The following is a 17,964-nucleotide window of genomic DNA, read 5'->3' as shown; positions in this document are numbered from 1 at the left end:
GTACAGTAATGTACATATGTGTATTTATTTGTGTATGTTTATAGATACCTATGTTTGTATATATGTACATATATGGATATTATATATGTATATATATGTGCACACATATTTATGCTTAATTGTAGTCTTCTTTGGGGGAAAGAGAAAATAAAATAAAAAGTACACAGCAGAGAACAAAAGAAAAGCAAAGGAAAGCTAGTTAACTTTGAAAACAATTTATAGTATTTATTATGTAGATTTTATTGAAATAGAAATGTATTGCTTTATGTTGAATGCTCTTATGTTCTGCTTGAATTACTACCTATATCTTCAAGAGAAAGTCACTTAGTCTTTCTATTCCTTAGTTTCCTCATCTGTGAAATGGACATATTAGTCATGTAGCCCCTTCCAAGGTTGTTGGGAAGATCAACTGAAATAACATGTGTATGTGTTTTAGAAGCCTTGCAGCACTATATACATAGTAGTTATTGCCATTGTCATTATTAGTAATAAATCCCAAAGTGTTATAAAAATATAATATTAAAAAAAGAAAAAAAGGAATAAACTATGTATTTCAAGTGACAGCAGCCAGAGTGAACCTAATATGTTATTTCTCAATGAATTCATCTATTGAATGTTGGCTCCAGTCTTCCTACTATCACTGATTATAAGAGCAGAAACAACTTTAAAGATTACTTGTACACACTATACCTTTTGTCTATGATTCTGTAAAATGATATTGAGTAGAAATATCACCATCATTTTAGTTGTTGGCAGGTTTTCTATCAGAATACCATATATGGCTACAATAAAAAATAAAATTGAATAGCTTCTTAAATAACTGTGGAAAGATTCATGTGATGGACATGAATTTATTATCCAACTTGGCTCAGTTTCATTCGGAAATGTCTTTGCCGTGATTTGGTTCTGGATTTGGAGTTGTCTGATGCACAAAGGGCCTTACATAATTGGACTATATCCACAAAGGAGACTGGACAGATGTCAATGATGTCAGACTACTAGGCAAAGCCTCATCAGGGAAAGGAAGGCAACTTGACAAAATGGGGAAAGCTCAGGATTTGTAAGTCAGAGAATGTGAATTCACATCCTTTCTTTGCTATTTGGTATCTGAGAAATTTTGAGCAAATAATTTTTCATTTCTCTATGCCTCAGTTTTTTATGTATAAAATGAGGGTGTGGATATAATCAGGGTATTTAACCTCAACTCAGCATACATGTAGTTTTTTTCTTTAATAATTTGATAATTATATTTCATTATAATTGGATTCCTTGGCAATCCTATGCATTTTTTCCTACACTTTAAAATATTCTGCTGAGAAAGGGGCCATAGGTTTCAATGACTAGTCAAAGGGAACCCTGCCACAAAAAAGTTAAGAACTCCTGGCCTAAATAATCTCTAAAGTCTCTTCCAAACGTAAATCCTTGGACCCATGAGCTTCTGATGTTTCTTTCCTCCAACCAGGAATGAGAAAAAAAGATACTTCTTCCACTAAAAAAATAAAATAAAACAACAATGAAAAAAAAAATCAAACATAACTTTCACAGGCTATTGGAGAAAGGTTATTATTTGGGCCTGAAGTCCCACTCTAGAGAGTTTTCTAAGCCATATCTGACTAAGAATATAACCGTAATCTATAGCAACCCCCTACTACTTCTTTACTGATATCTTCATATCATGACATTAAGAATATCTCATTTCTGTCCTTAAAACAACCTTGAGTTGTTTCACATTCAGTTTCTACTATCAGCATTCTCCACAGCCTTTCAGGGTCCCACCTAATCAAGGATTAGCAATCACAGTAAATTGTGCTATACCCCAAGGAAGCCATCAAGACTCAAACCCCAGTTGTGAGATCAGTGCAATCAGTCCCTACTTGGAACCAAATGATCTGAATCTAGGCTATTAGCAAAGGAAGTGAACCTTCCCATAGTGAGTAGGGCATAGAGCAGCTGTGCCCTCAATGATATTTAGCTAACCTCTTCCTTCCTATCCAGAGTCCAGAAGAAAGGTGTTAGCAAAGACCTTATGTTCTGTATCGAGTGAATGGAGGGGTGCTTGGATATGAAGAATATAGGTAGTTGAATATGAAGGTATTAGAAAAACATCACCTTGTCTTGTTTCACAAAAGTCTGAGAGTCACCTTGTGCTCATTCAGTTTGAGTAAATGAAGGAGAAACTACTTTATAATGTTTTTGACAAGTAGATATTCAGGATTTTTGCAGGAAGCCCTTTAGTGATGGGATCACCTGACAATCTATTGTCTGAGCCAAACTAAGTATTTATTGAAATGGTGCCTATGAACAGGGCACGCTGATGGACATAGAAATAAGACAAAATTCTTGTCTTCAAGTAGTTTATAACATAATTGAAGAAGGAATTAAGTTTAACTCCTTTTCACATCTTTATGAAACAAGGCTCTCCACCTAGAGTCATTCTTGAATGCAATATTGTTTTACTCTTTCTGTATCATGGACTCTTTAGATTGTCTGGTAAAGACTATGGAACCTGGAACTCCTCCTCAGGATAATGTTTTAAAATAATTTATGGAAATGTTAGATTTCAGATAGAGCATAGTGAAAATGAAAATATATATTTTTTCACATCCAGATTCCTGGACCTCATAATACTAATGCCTTCTCCTTTGTGATTATCTCCAATTTATCTTGTATGGAACTTGTATGAGTTGTTTGCATATTGTCTTCCCGATTGGACCATAAGTTTCTTGAGAGTAAGAACTGTCCACTATAAACAAATTTCAAAGGATTAATCAAGAAATATTTATTAATTACTTGATATGTTTCAGACATTGTCCTAATTCGCGCCTTTCTTTGTATCCCCAGGAATTAGCACAATGTCTGGAACAAATCAGGTAATTAATAAATATTTCCTGATTAATCCTTTGAAATTTATTCATAGTGTTCCATGTGTTATGAGCCCTTGCTCATTAGAGAATGGAAATAACCTTGAGTTATCAAAGGCTGTCTCAGTGGAGTACAAACATTGGCAGATCCTACCAACTCAATTCAATAGGCATTTAAGTGCATAGTATTATACTAAGCATGGAGGATGGAAAGACCTATAACACAGAAACTGCTTGAAAGCATTCCCATGACTGTCCCATGAACTTCCACCTTCCTAGCCCTTGAAGCTCATAACCCAAATGTCATCCTGGACTCCTCCCTTTTTCTTATCCATCACATCCAATCTATTGCAAAACCTCTTGATTCTATCTTCACAACATTCCTCACATATGGCCTCTTCTTTTTTCCAAATTTGCCACTACCCTTGTGTGGGCTCTCATCACTGCACACCTGGACTTTTACAATAGACTGCTGGTTGATTTCCTTGTCTCACATCTCTTAATACTTTAACCTATCTCTCATTCAGCTGTCAATGTTATTCTAATAAAGCATGTGTCTGACCACATCAATATATATCACTTTGTTTGGTTTGCAAGTTCCTTCATGACCTGGATCTCCAAAGGGAGCTTTTCAGTATTACATTTTACTCCCTTCCATGTGTTCTAAGAACCAGTTACTCTTGTCTCTTTGCTGTTCCTAGCATGTTATTTCATTTCTCTTCAGTGAATTTTCAATGATTGTCTCTCTCTTGCCTAAAACTTTCTCCCTCCTTATCCTCCTCCTCATTACTTGACTTCTTTTGTTTTCCTTCAAATCTTATCTAAAATTCCTGCCTTTAATAAGAAACTTTTTCCAGTCCTCCTTAATGGTAATAACTTTTCTTTCTTGATAATCTCCAACTTGTTCTATATATTTCTTGTTTATATGTGGTTGTTTGCATGTACTCTCCCCCATTAGACTGGAAACTTATTTTTTTATTAAAACTTTTTTAATTTTCAAAAGATATATGTTGCAATCATAGCCCCCTTTAAGATTCCTTGTCTGATCTACCTTTGGGACAAGATCTGGTCAAAACCATCCTTTTGTATTCCTAGGGGAAAAGATCCGTATCTGAGCCAGTTTGGGCTTGTACCCAGTCCCCCTACCGGATCTGAGCTGGCTTGGATAACCCAACCCCCAACTATCTGCTCAGATTTCCCCAAAACAGTTTCTTCCTTATCTGAAAAGCCTGCCAAAAAAATCTGGTCTTCCAGGAATCAACCTGAGCTCCGCCCATTACTTCTTCAAGCAGATAAAAACAGCAAAGCTAGAATCATTTCTGGTCAGAGAGTTGAAAAATGCCAGCCAAGTTGCTTTGCATCAGAGACCCTCTGTCCCTACCGCTGCTGTCGGTGTGTATCTTCCTCTATCTAATTAATGCCTTTTACTAACCAGACCTTTACCTTGCTTCCAAACCTGGCAATAAACATTTTTACCCATCTAGGTTTTCGGCCTGTAAATTCATTTACAGGGGACTCTCACCACCACTAGACCTGATTTTACTTTGTATCCTTATACTGAATCCTAAGAGGTTGCAGGGGAGGTCCATGTGACTCCCTGTATCCCAATCCTGCCACTAGACCTCAATTAATCCTATTGAGGTATATACCTCATTATTAGGTATTTATCTCATCATGTTACCTCATCAATATATATGGATAATTTTTTAACATTAATCCTTGCAAAACCTTGTTTTCCAATTTACTACCCTTCCCCCATCCTCTCCCTTAGAAAGTAATTCAATATATGTTAAACATAGTAAAAATATATGTTAAATACAATATAGGCATACATATTTTGCTGCACAAGAAAAATCAAAAGGGAAAAAATGAAAACAAATAAAATGCAAGCAAAACACAACAAAAAGAGTGAAAATACTATGTTGTGAACCTACTCAGTTCCCACAGTCCTCTCTCTGTTGTATATGGCTCTCTTCATCACTGAACAAGTGGAACTGGTTGGAATCATCTCATTGTTGAAAAGAGCCATGTCCATCAGAATTGATCATCACATTTTGTGTAATCATTTCCTGGTTCTCATTTCACTCAGCATCAGTTCATGCAAGTCTCTCCAGGCCTCTCTGAAATCATCCTACTGATTGTTTCTTACAGAACAATAATATTTATATACCATAACTCATTCAGCCATCCACTCAGTTTCCAGTTTCTTGTTGCTACAAAAATGGCTGCCGCAAACATTTTTACACGTATGGGTCTCTTTCTCTCCTTTAAGATCTCTTTGGCATATAAGCCCAGTAGAAACACTGCTGAGTCAAAGGGTATGCACAGTTTGATAGCCCTTTGGGCATAGTAGATTGGAAACCTATTGAGAGCAAGCACTGCCTTTTCCTTTTTTTTTTTTTTTTTTTTTTTTTTTTTTGTACGCACAAGTAGCACAGTGCCTAGCACATAGATACAATTAAGAGTGCTTATTACCTTGAGTCGATCAACTTAAAATACAAGAATAGGAAAATAATTTAAGAGCTAGAAAGATTGGTAATATTTTCTCAGCAATAGATAGTATGTGTCCATTTTCTGAGGATCACTCAATGCTAAAAGCAGGGATTCTCATTATTGAGAAAGTTGGGTCCCAGGGAATGAAGTACTCTTGGCCACAGCAACTGTCCACTAAATCAGAGATGCATTGTAGTTTGCATTCATGAAGGAGGTACCTACATGATAAAGCTATGGACTTACTTGATGGTGTATGAGTTACTTATAAATCATAGTGCTAGGAATTGACAAAACATAATTCACATACTGTTTTTTGACAGTATAGCTATCTACTTTTGTTTTAAAGTGAATTAAATCATGTTTGTGTTTTTTTTTTTCATTTTTGTGGATGCAATTACTGAAATAAATTTTCAATTCATAAGTGCCCCCAAACAGTTAATCAATTGGTTACTAGAGTGCAGTAGGTAGAATATAGGACTTAGAGCCAGATGAAGTGTTGGGTTTAAATCCTGTCTCTGATACTTATTAGCATATGGTCATGGGAAAGTCAATTAAGGTCTCTGAGGCTCAATTTTCTCATTTTAAAATAGGGATTGCCACACTTTTAGTACCTATCTTATAAAACCATCCTATAAATCTATAGGCAATTAAGATTATCAATGAACAAGCATTTATCATGTGCCAGGTGATGGGGATACAAAAAAAATGAACCAAGATCTGCTCTCAAGGAGCTTAAATTCTAATGGTGGCAGCCAATAAGCACACATGTAGGTATATAAAAGAATAAATACAAAGTAATTAAATATAAAGTGGTTTAGTAGGAAAAATCATTGTCATTCGATAATCATTCATTAAATGCCTATTGTGTGCTAAATACTGTACTGAGCCCTGGGAATATAAAGAATAGCCCCAAATAGTCCTCTCTCCCAAGGAGTTCACCAGAAGATAGTGTACAAACACATATATGAGGTTCAAGAAACATAATGTTTCGGTAATTTAATAATTTTACTAATAAGGCAGCAGGTTATTAATATAAGAATGGTTTTTTAGCTACTTCTCTTAGGTTAAAGACTCCTAATTGTGGTGGGGTCACAGTTTATATACCCTTCAAAGAGGAGGTGGCAATCAACTCAAATTGGTTAGAGCAAGACAGGTATGGGCTATATATTAAAATGAAGTCCCTCAAATCTTGGTCAAAGAGTCATGAATTTTCATATCACCTATCTTAATAATCATTAGAATCAGCCCTTCTCCAAGACTGTCTGAATAAACACAATGAATGGAACTATAACTTTTAACCTATTCTGAGAATTTCTTTTATCATCTCATTAGTTCTTGGCCCACGTAAAAGAGTGATTTCTCACTCTGGTTGACATCTGGATGAGAAAATAGAGGGGGAACTTTGGCCCTAATATAATAATAAGTTATTACATATAAAAGAGAAATTCTTATTTCTCACACAGGATATATTGGAGATAATCAATACAGGGAAAATTCTAAAATTAAGGAGTATGGGAAAAGCTTTTGCAGAAAGTAGGATTTGGACTATTGGGATTTAAAGGAAATCAGAAGGCCAACACAAGGCAGGAGATCATTTTTGGCATGGGGGACAACCAATGAAAGTGCAGAGTTAGGAAATAAAGTATCTTGTAATCTTTTTTTTTCCCCTGAAGCAATTAGGGTTAAGTAACTTGCCCAGAGTCACACAGCTAGGCAATGTTAAGTATCTGAGATCAGATTTGAACTCAGGTCTTCCTGACTTCAGGGCTAATATTTTATCCACTGTGCCACTTAATTGTCCCAAGTATCTTGTAATCTTGCAAGGAAATCAGTAAACTGAAAAGTTTTGGGGCAGGGTAGGTCAAGCTATCAAAGGCTTTGCAAACCAAACAAATAATTTTATATTTGATCCTGGAGGTGATAGGGAGCTATATTTTAGGAAAATCATTTTGAAATCTGAGTAAAGGATAGAATAGAGTGGGAAGAGACTTGAATCATGGAAATCTACAGCAGACTGTTAAAAGATAGTTAACATTGGAGAGAATAGTTCAGTTGAATAAAGACATTAGAGACAGGAAAATAGAGAATTAAGATGAAGCTGAGAGAAAAGGAAGTGAAAGCACCTTCTCAAGGAATTCAGCTCCATAAAGAAAGAATACATATGGGATGATAACTTGTAGGAATAAGATCAAGTGAGGATTTTTATGTTAATAGACTGTTGAGATGCAGCCAGCAGTTGGCACTGAAGATTAGAAAGTGAGAGTGATATAGGGGGCAATCTGGTGAAAAAGATAGGATGGAATGGGATCAGTTGTACATTGAGAGCAGTTTACCATGTCAAGGAGAAGGTCCACCTCATTAAGTAAGTTGAGTGAAGGAGATAGTTGCAAAAGACATCTCACTGATATATGAGATGAGGAAGAAGGAAGAAAAGGAGTTGGCTAATCATAGTAACTATTTATTGTTATTTAGTAATATAATAATAATTTAGAGAAGCTAAATGATGCCTTATTTTTTTTCTTCTAGATATAAGCTAAGATTCTCTACTGAAAGGGGAGGAAAGAAAGGGAGCCAAAGGAAGTCTGAAGAAGGATGTATAAAAAAGCTTTATAGAAAGCTATGTTAAGTGAGATGATGAAGAAATTAAGATGGCATTAAAAGATTGCTTTGCAGCAATGAGAGCCCAATTAGGTTATGTAGCATAAATTTGTGGTGGAAGAAAATGATAGAAATGAGAGGAAAGTGTATCTAAAACAAGGATGTTGGGGACAAATAGAAGGGTTGAGGAATTGAAGGAATTGAGAATATATACACAGGATATATAACAGGATTTGGGTAGAAGCAAAGTTAGTATAAGAACAGATTGTGATCAGATAAGTTCATGAACCTTGAAGTGCTTTGTGAATGATGGATGGTAAGATCAAGATTATGTCTATCTCTGTGTGTGGTTGAGGTGGAGTATAGAAAAACTTCATATAAAATAAGTTCAGAATATTTGAAGTTAAGACATTTGAGAGGTTATCAATATGTATGTTGAAGTCTTTTAGTTTGAAGGCAGGAAGAAGAGAGAAGATTGTGAATTAAGCACTGAACCCACTCAGGAAAAAATGTTCCCCTCCTCTAGAGGTAGGGTATCAACAGCCATTTACATTAAAATGATATCTAAATGTCAGCTGGTGTTGTTTTTGTTATTATTATTATTTACAGGTGAGGCTGGTCAGGGAAGATCTCACAGAAGTGTTAAGAAATGAGCAACATATACCTGCTTCATGTCTGTTAGACTCCGAAATCAATCCATTGTATAGGACTTCCAATTACTGTGTTTTCAGTTTTACTACGAATGTATTTTAGCAGTTGCTGAAATTCCACTGGCTGCCTGAGAAAAACCAAATGAACAGAGCATACCTGGAGGAATTCTGTACTCCCATCGAAGACAGATACTGATTTTCAAGTGCCCAGGAACTGATGAATTTTATCTTCCTTTTAGAAGCTGAGGTGGAATAGGAACAAAATATCCCCTTTTCTAAAGAACATCTTTTTTAGTTAAGCCAAGAAAAATTGACTTATTACATGTAGCCTTCTGTGGTGCTTTTTATCCACTGCTGCAATGATCTTAGACATGATGTATAATATTGGGAGAGCAATTTGATCCTCATCTGGATGAAAATCTGCTATTCCTTGAAGAGCTATTTCAAAAGGGGTTTAGGGTCGTTTCGCTTATTTACCACTCCTCTGCTAAGCCAATGTTGTTTAAAATTTAAATTAGTTTGACTTCCCTCTTAACAACTTATAGGCACAACTTCACTTTGGGATACTGAAGCAAAGGAGATTGAGTATAATTACTGTTGTTGCTCACCATTAAGTTACATTGAAAAGCAAGACTGTATAACACCCACTACTCTCCCAAGTAATCTGCAGGTCAAACCCTTTACTTTCTGGGAAGCACAATAAAAATTAATTGTTCAGTAACAAAGAACCAACTCCTGAGTAGGATCACATGGACTCAGTTACTCAACGAATGTCTTTTTCTGGGAAATTTCCTTTAGCCACTGTTCTCTTTTCTGGTACAAGGCATGTGGTGATGATTGGGAGCAAGCTGTTCTATTTTAGTTCACTTTTAAGAGAGATTCCTTTTGCTGCTTTATGCAACATAAACACATATAGGTGGTATTAGCTTCCCATCTATCTATGTTCATAAACTAATAGTAATTATTTGGCTGGTAATCATACAGGCCCATGTTCCCATAGAATCCAAATTCTTTGCCTTTTATATTTCTTGATCAGGCAATAAGATGCAGAGAAAATGGACTCAGAATCAGTATGGCCCCATCTCTATCCCTAGTGACCTGAATGACCCTGGGCAAGTCACAACCATTCTGAGTTTCTCTCTTATCACCTATAAAATGAATGAGTTAGACAAGGTCAGAAATTCTTAACTTTTGTAGAAGTCATGAACCCCATTGGCAACCTTTTCAGAATAATATTTTATAAGTTTGTAAAATACATGTGATTACATGCATGTGTATGTATACATATATGCACACACATATATGTAGCAATCAGGATTAAGCTGACTTCTCCAGGGTCACATAAATAATGTCGTGTCTGAGGTTGAATTTGAACTCAGGTCCTCCTGACTCCAGGACTGATATTCTATTTACTATGACACCTAGCTGCCCCTGATATCTATTTTTAAAAACAGAAATCTCTAACTTGATTAACAATTCTAAGAAGTCATTCTATCTCCAACTTCCAAGCCATAGATAATAATAGATGGCATTTATATATCTCTTTAAGATTTACAAATCACTGCAAGTGTTCTCATTTGCTCCTCAAATCAATCCTATAAAATTGATGCTATTCTTACTCCATTTTATGAATGAGAAAACTGAGGCTGAGAATGTAAACTTGAGAGGAGAGGCTGTTTTATTTTTGCCTTTATATCTCCAGGACCTTGAATAGTTTCTGGCATGTAATCGTGCTTGATAAATGGTGGCCAAGTTAGATTCAACTGAATTTCTAAAGTTCTATCTTCTTTTAACATTCTACTCTATAATTAGAGAGCAAAGGAGAATTTACCTGTCAGATCTTTGGAGAAGGAAGGAATTTATGACCAAAGAAGAACTAGAGAACATTATGAAATACAAAATGGACAACTTGATTATATTAAATTTAAAAGGTTTTGCATAAGCAAAACTAACACAAACAAGATTAAAAGACAAGTACAAAGCTTGAGGAAAATTTTTACAGCCAGTCTTTCTGATAAAGCTTTCATTTCTAAAATACATAAAGAACTGTTTCAAATTTATAAGAATACAAATCATTCCCCAATTGATAAATGGTCAATAGGATATGAACAGACAATTTTCAGAAATTAAGGCCTACTATAGTCATATGCAAAATGCAAATTAAAACAACTCTGAGGTACCACCTCATTCATACCTCTCAGATTGACTAAAATGACAGGGAAAGATAATGAGAAATGTTGGATGGAATGTAGGAAAACTTGCACACTAATGCATTATTGGTGAAGTTGTAAAATGATCCAAACATTCTAGAGAGCAATTTAGAACTCTGCCCAAAAACCTATAAAACTGTGCATATTTTTTGATCCAGCAGGGACCAAGGAAATCATAAAGGGGGAAAAAGAACCTACATGTGCAAAAATTCTTGTAGCAGCTCTTTTTGTGGTAACAAAGAATTGGAAAATGAGTTTCATCATTTTAGAAAATTCCCCATCAATTGGGGAATGGCTGCCTAAGTTATGGTATATGAAAGCAATGGAATATTATTATTCTATTAAAAAATGATGAACAAGCTTATTTTAGAAAGACCTGGAAAGATTTACATGAATTGATGCTGCATGAAACAAGCAGAAGCAGGAATATAGTGTGCACAGTAACAGCAAAATTGTGCAAAGATCAACTATGAAAGACTTGGTTCTTCTCAGTGGTTCAGTGATCCAAGGCAATCCCAATGAACTTTGGATAGAACACATTTTCTGCATCATGCAACTATAGAGATTGAATGTAAATCAACACATGCTTTACTTCTTTTTTCTTTTTTTTTTTTCCTCTCTCATGATTTTCTCTTTTTGTTCTGATTTATTTCTCTCCCAACATGATTCATAAAGAAATGTGTATAACAAGAAAAAATTATAAAATTTTTTTTAAATTCCACCCTGTGCTGAATTTTACTATAGCATACATAGTTGCTCTTTTAAAAGTATGGACTTTACAAAGAAGTTTTCATAAAAAGGAATCAAAGCACTCTATAGTTACATGGGAAAAAATGCTGCAAATCACTATTGATTAGAGAAATGCAAATTAAAACAATTCTGAGGTACTATCCCATACAGATCAAATTGACTAATATGGCAAAAAAAGAAAATGACAAAATTTGGAAGAAATGTGAGAAAATTGGGATGTTAATACATTGTTGGTGGAGTAGTGAATTAGTGAATTAATTGAATCTATTTAATCATGTCCAACACTTTGTAAAATCCCATTTGGGGTTGTCTTGGCAAAGATAATTTCTTGCCATTTTTTTCTCCAACTCATTTTACCAAGGTCACACAGCTAGGAAGTGTCCAAATTCATATTTGAACTCAGGGAGATGAGGCTTTCTGACTCCAGTTGTGGCACTCTGTGCACTGTAGCACCACCTAGCTGTCCCTTTTATTAATTACCAGTGTGCTGGTCGTGATTCTCTCTGTGAACTAGCTTCCTACTCTGTTGTAATGATCCTAGTCTGCTAAATGGAGAAACTCTTGGGAGGCTCACCTCTCTCCTATGCCCAAGTCATCTTTACAGAGAAAGACCAGCAGTAATGCCCCATTTCCCATGATTAGAAGTCGGAATATCAACTAACTGCCAATTCCTCAGGAATCTTCCCTTTTCTCCCATCACCCACTCTACCCAGAGTCACTACCAGTCCCCGTGACAATGTTCCATCACCAGTGCCCAACCCTACTCTTTGTAGCTAAAATACCTCTTAAAACACATCACACTACTGGTTGTGGGTGCCCTATTCCCCCTAGAGTCCTAGCTGGTTGGGCCCAATTACTCTCTTAAGGTTCTGTCTCAAGGACCTATCCTATTTTTACTAATTTTTTCTGAGTGCCCTTCATATTGTAACTTTATGGAGTTCCCTCCATAAAGCTGACTTGTTTTACAATCTTCTCAATGTTCCAATTTTCTCAGTTACGGGATCTTGTTATCCAGAACCTTCCTAAGTCTGCATCAAGATAACTTTGCAATCTATTTAGAGGCTAGTTGGAAATCTCAACACAGAATTCAAAAGGGCTAGAGAGGCATTTTTTTTACATGATTTGTGACTTCCCATACATTCATTCACTTAAATAATCTGTGATTAATTAGCTCCAGTTGCAAATTTCAACACCCTAGGTTCAACCTGATGACAAATCTCTCGGAACTGGGGTAATATGCTTCTGACACAAAAGTCACACAGTTTATCACTGGGGCCACGCTTGAAGCCTTTTTCAGTTTAGTACTACCTGCTACAGCCTCTTCTATTATTTTTTCTTCTGGGACTCCCAGGATCGTCTTCACATCCTGATTTGGTAGAGGCCCTTATTACCTAATCACTCAAAAATGTTTCAGATCACTCTTTCTTATTCTAAAGTCTTAGAATAGGCTGTGTTGGAAGTAGAATTAGGACCCTGAGAATTCTAGCAGGCTAGAGGTTTGGAAGGCAATGAAAATCAAAACAGTCAGGTCAAATGTCCAGGAAGTTTAGGATGAATGGATCAAATTGCTCTTAGAGGTTAGAATAGAGAGACAAATAGGAATTTGGCAAGCCATTATACATTATGTGTTAATGATTAGTGTTATTTGAACTGTCAGTAACTTAACATTCTGCTTTTATGCCTTTTGTATTCTAATTCTATGCTGCCATGATTGTAGAATTAGTTAATTATTATTTGGACTGAATAAATGACTGTCATATTGAAGGCCTGCATGTCCTTTGCCCGTTTTGAATCAGGATCATAAAAATTTTGAATTGAAAGGGATCTTAGAGATAATCTGAGCCAATTCTAACAATGATCATTATAATTATACAGTTTTCATTTCCATTTTTTGCTTCCTTCTATTTACATTATAATTATTTTGAATAATTTTTCTTGGTTCTGTTTACCACACTTTGCAACAATTTATGTAGAGAGTCAGAACTCTGGAGAAGTATACTTGAAACAAGGTGTTAACTCAGAGGAATTGATGAGACATTGTTTACATATACCTAATACTTAGCATGGTGATGTAATGGTTCTCTAGTTCACATATATTTAGTATGCTGTAATGATGTAATTGTAATAGGGTATATAAGAACTGGGGACAGGAAGTCAGACAAAAGTCAGACTGGCAGAGGAGACTGAGTCAGACTATGACAGACAGACTGTGAAGGGGACAATAAAGACTTTGGAATAAAGACTTTATTCCTGACTATTCTTATGGTGATTATTCTGCTGAGACCAAGGCTAGCCTGGACATTACAAATTTATATGTTTTCTTATGTTTCTCTCGCAGCTAAATAACACATTACTTGTGTTTTTCATCATTTGAAGTTCAATAAATAAGTATTTTTCCCAATATAGTATACTAAAAAGGCATTAGGTGGGAAGTCACTCAACTCTATTTGCCTCAGTTTCCTCATTTGTCAAATGAGCTGAAGAAAGAAATGGTAAAGGAATACAATATCTTTGCCAAAAAAAACTTTAAATGGGATCACAAAATCAGACATGACTCAACAACAAAAATGGAGACTAAGACTGAGAAATGTACACATAGGTACATAGCAATGAATTTAAACTCAGATTTTCTAACTGCAAATCCAGTGCTATTTGCAACACAATATGCTGAATATCTTTTCTAGCACACTTGAGATCTAGCATAATATAGGTCTTCAAGGTCAAGGATGGACAGCTTGCAGAATTTGGTAGGTTATAGAGTTTGACACTATAATGGAAAAAAAAAAAAGATGAATATGAGTGCTACTCTCTTTTCCTTTATTGCCTTAGATCCTTATGTAACTTGTAGGTTATAAGGAGAAGGCCTGCAATGCAGTCATCCTAAGGTTACTGGAGATTCTTTACGTTTCTTCTTCAGGTCACCAAACAGTCAGGGTACCTATGTTTTGGGGGTGCCTAGGTAATCCTCCCCCTCCATAATCTTAAAGCCAGAGAATCTAGAAAAACAGAAGAAAAGCAAGGAAGAAAGAGAAGAAGAAGAGGAAGCATAAGATGGAATAAGTAGTTTCTTCTTTTGACAACTAGGGAAGATGTATTCCCTGGAGCAAGAAGGCTCATTACCCTTAAAATAAGGGGAAAATCTAATTCGCTTTAAAAACATTCCCTGCTAAGAAGTACTTTAATGAATCTCAAGGAAAGCTATTTAGACACCGAATATTATGGTACTGACCCCCATGACATTCACTCTAATAATTAGAAGGCCAAGAGAAATTAATTGGTGGTGTTTGGTAGGTTATATAAACAAATACATGAAATTTCATAGAAGCAAGTACAAATCTAAGCAGATGATAACATGGTGGTGGGCAAAGCTGGAATTCAGACAGGTCACATCACTGGTTGTGTGTGGATACTATCATCCCTCCTGTTATGCCTTGCAATCTTGGAGGAAAGAGAAAGAAGAGGGAACACATTATAATTTAAGATTGCTTAGAAAGAAAATTGTTAAATTAAATTCTCCATATTTGTTGATTTACTTACATTTTTACACTGGTTTTAACTCAAAATTCTACTTGGCAACTCAAGGAATCTAAAAATATTTTATGATAGTTTTTAAAACACAAAACTAAATCACTGAATGATAGAATCCAATAATTTACAAAGGACCCTAATTAAAGGTCACCTTAGCCCAATTCCTATATCAAACAGCTAAGTGGATAGAATACCATGTTTGAACTCGAAAGGACCTAAATTCAAATGCAGGCTCAGACACTTACAGCTGTGTAATCCTGGGCAAATTACTTAACCCTGTGTATCTCAGGTTCCTTATCTGTAAAATGAATTGAAGAAGGAAGTGGTAAAGGACTCCAGTGTCTTTGCCAAGAAAAGCCCAACCCAGGTATTAGAGTCAGACATGACTTAATAAATATTTAATTTTAAATAAATGATTACATAATACTATATTATATCATATATTACATATTATATATAGTAAAAGCTTATATAATAATTATATATAATCTTAATAGCATTACTATGTGTTAGCCTCTGTGCTGATCACTGAATAGGGAAAACATGACAATATCTTGAGTGGAATTGGGACAATAATTTTAGATAATATAACAATATAATCCAGCTGAAGACTGAATTTTGTTAAATTACTCCATTCACAATTTAGTAATTAAAAAAAAGTATTGACATTTTTAAAATACTAGGTAGATGTAACAATGGATAGAGCACTAGATATGGAGTCAGGAAGACCTAAGTTCATATCCAGCCTCAGATACTTATTAGCTAGACAAATCAACCTTTCTGTGCCTCAGTTTCCTCATTTACATAATTATATTACATAATAATAGCACTTACCTTGGAAGATTGTTGTGAGGATCAAATGATATAATATAGCAAAGTGCTTTGTAAACCTTAAAATGTAAAAATTTTAGCTATTATTATTAACTTCCAAATATATCTCTACTTTCTCCCTTCCTCAGAGTACTCTTTGTAACAAAGAAAAAAGTGAGAGAGAGAAGCAGTTTATCAAAATTTGATGAATCTGATAATGTATGCAGTGGACCACAACTCATAGTCCTTGAGCCCTGCTAAGAAAGGAGAAAGGTGCATTTTTTTCCTTCAATGTGTCTGACCAACAATGACCATTATAATTACACAGGTCTTCATTTCCATTTTTTTTGCTTCCTTCCATTTACATTATAATCATCATAAATAATTTTTCTTCCTTTTGTTTTCCTCACTTTACATCACTTCATATGTCTTCTCATGTTTCTCTTGTAGCTAAATAATTAAATGCATTATTTATGTTTTTTTATCATTTGAAGTTCAGCAAATAAGTATTTTTTCTGATATGGTATAATAAAAGGGCAATTAGGTGGCACAGTAGATAAAGCATAGGGCTGAGAATTAGGAAGACTCATCTTTCTGAATTCGAATCTGACCTTTGACACTAGCTGTGTGACTCTGGGTAAGTCACTCAACTCTATTTGCCTCAGTTTTCTCATTTGGCAAATGAGCTGGAGAAAGAAATGCAAAGCACTCCAATGTCTTTGCCAAGAAAACTTCAAATGGAGTAAAAATGTTAGTCATGATTCAACAACAAAAATGGTATAGTAATAACTAGCATTTATATAACACTTTTAGATCTGAAAAAACAATTTATAAATAATATCTCATTTGATCCTCACAACAGGTGCTGTTTTCACCATTTTTACAAGTGAGGAAACTGAGGCAAATAGAAAGAGGTTACAGAGGTCACTTAGGGAAAAAATATCTGAAGCTGAATTTGAACTCAGGTTTTCCCAATTTGAAGTCCAATGCTCTATGCCTTGCCCCATCTATAGAAAAACATAGTAAAAATGATAGATAAAATCAAGTCACTCATCCTTTCTAACTCTTCAGTCCCTCTTCTGCAAAATGGAGACAGTAACGTTTTTATCACCTACTTCAGAGTTGTTGAGGGAAAGGGAAGTATGTATGTGTCATGTTATTCTTATTTGGTTTATGAGATAGTTAAATTCAAACTCTTGCTTGAAGACTGTACAAAATAAAAAAAACAAAATCCTTCTACATGTTCATGTACAAATCAGTGGTTCAACCAGGATGAATGATTAAAACATTTCATAAGGCACTCCCTAGTTAGCTAAAATATCTCTCTCCAAAATGTTACTTGATACTTATTTATGTAACATTTCCCTATCTGTTGTTTCAATATGCTTCACAAGATTTATGGAAGGATAAAGATTATCTCTGTTTTACAGATAGACAGATTAGGGCACCAAGCAGTCTGCCTTTTGTAGATTGTCAGTATGTTGGGAAGCTGGGTCTAGAAAGATTCAAGCCCTTTTCCCTCCCAATCCAGGAAAAATGCATAGAACTCAACTGTTCTTCCTAAATATGAGAAAATATGAGCAAAGCCAAGGATATAGCAAATGCTCAAAGATCATATAAAGGTTCTTTCCTTTCTATGATAGCCAATTTTATCCTTTCTTATCTGATCAAAGCAAGGAAAGGTTATTAAGAGGAACATCATTTGAGGCATCTGAAACTTTTCCAGACATACCACACAGAGGTCTATGATAAGGGACCATCTATATTCTTATTTCTTAAGGAGAACAGAGATGACCTTGTAAGATCTTTACTTTACTTTACATTTCTAATTCTCATGTCTTTAAGGTCTAATTGATATTTGTAAGGAACAAATTAGCATATCCAGAAAACATATTTCATTACAAATATATTATGTTCCTTATTTTATTATCACAAGGCTATTTTGAGGAACAGAAAATATTATAGTTCACATGAGTCTTGGGAACAGTCAGTAATTTGCCTAAATCAGTCTTTTAATGGTATCACCTTCTTCTTCCACTGCCTGATTATGTGACCTTGACTTTC

The sequence above is a fragment of the Sminthopsis crassicaudata genome, chromosome 2 (genome assembly GCF_048593235.1).
Source record: "Sminthopsis crassicaudata isolate SCR6 chromosome 2, ASM4859323v1, whole genome shotgun sequence".
Taxonomy (NCBI): Eukaryota; Metazoa; Chordata; class Mammalia; order Dasyuromorphia; family Dasyuridae; genus Sminthopsis; species Sminthopsis crassicaudata.
The sequence above is the reverse complement of the archived record's forward strand: the minus strand, read 5'-3'. Positions refer to the sequence as shown.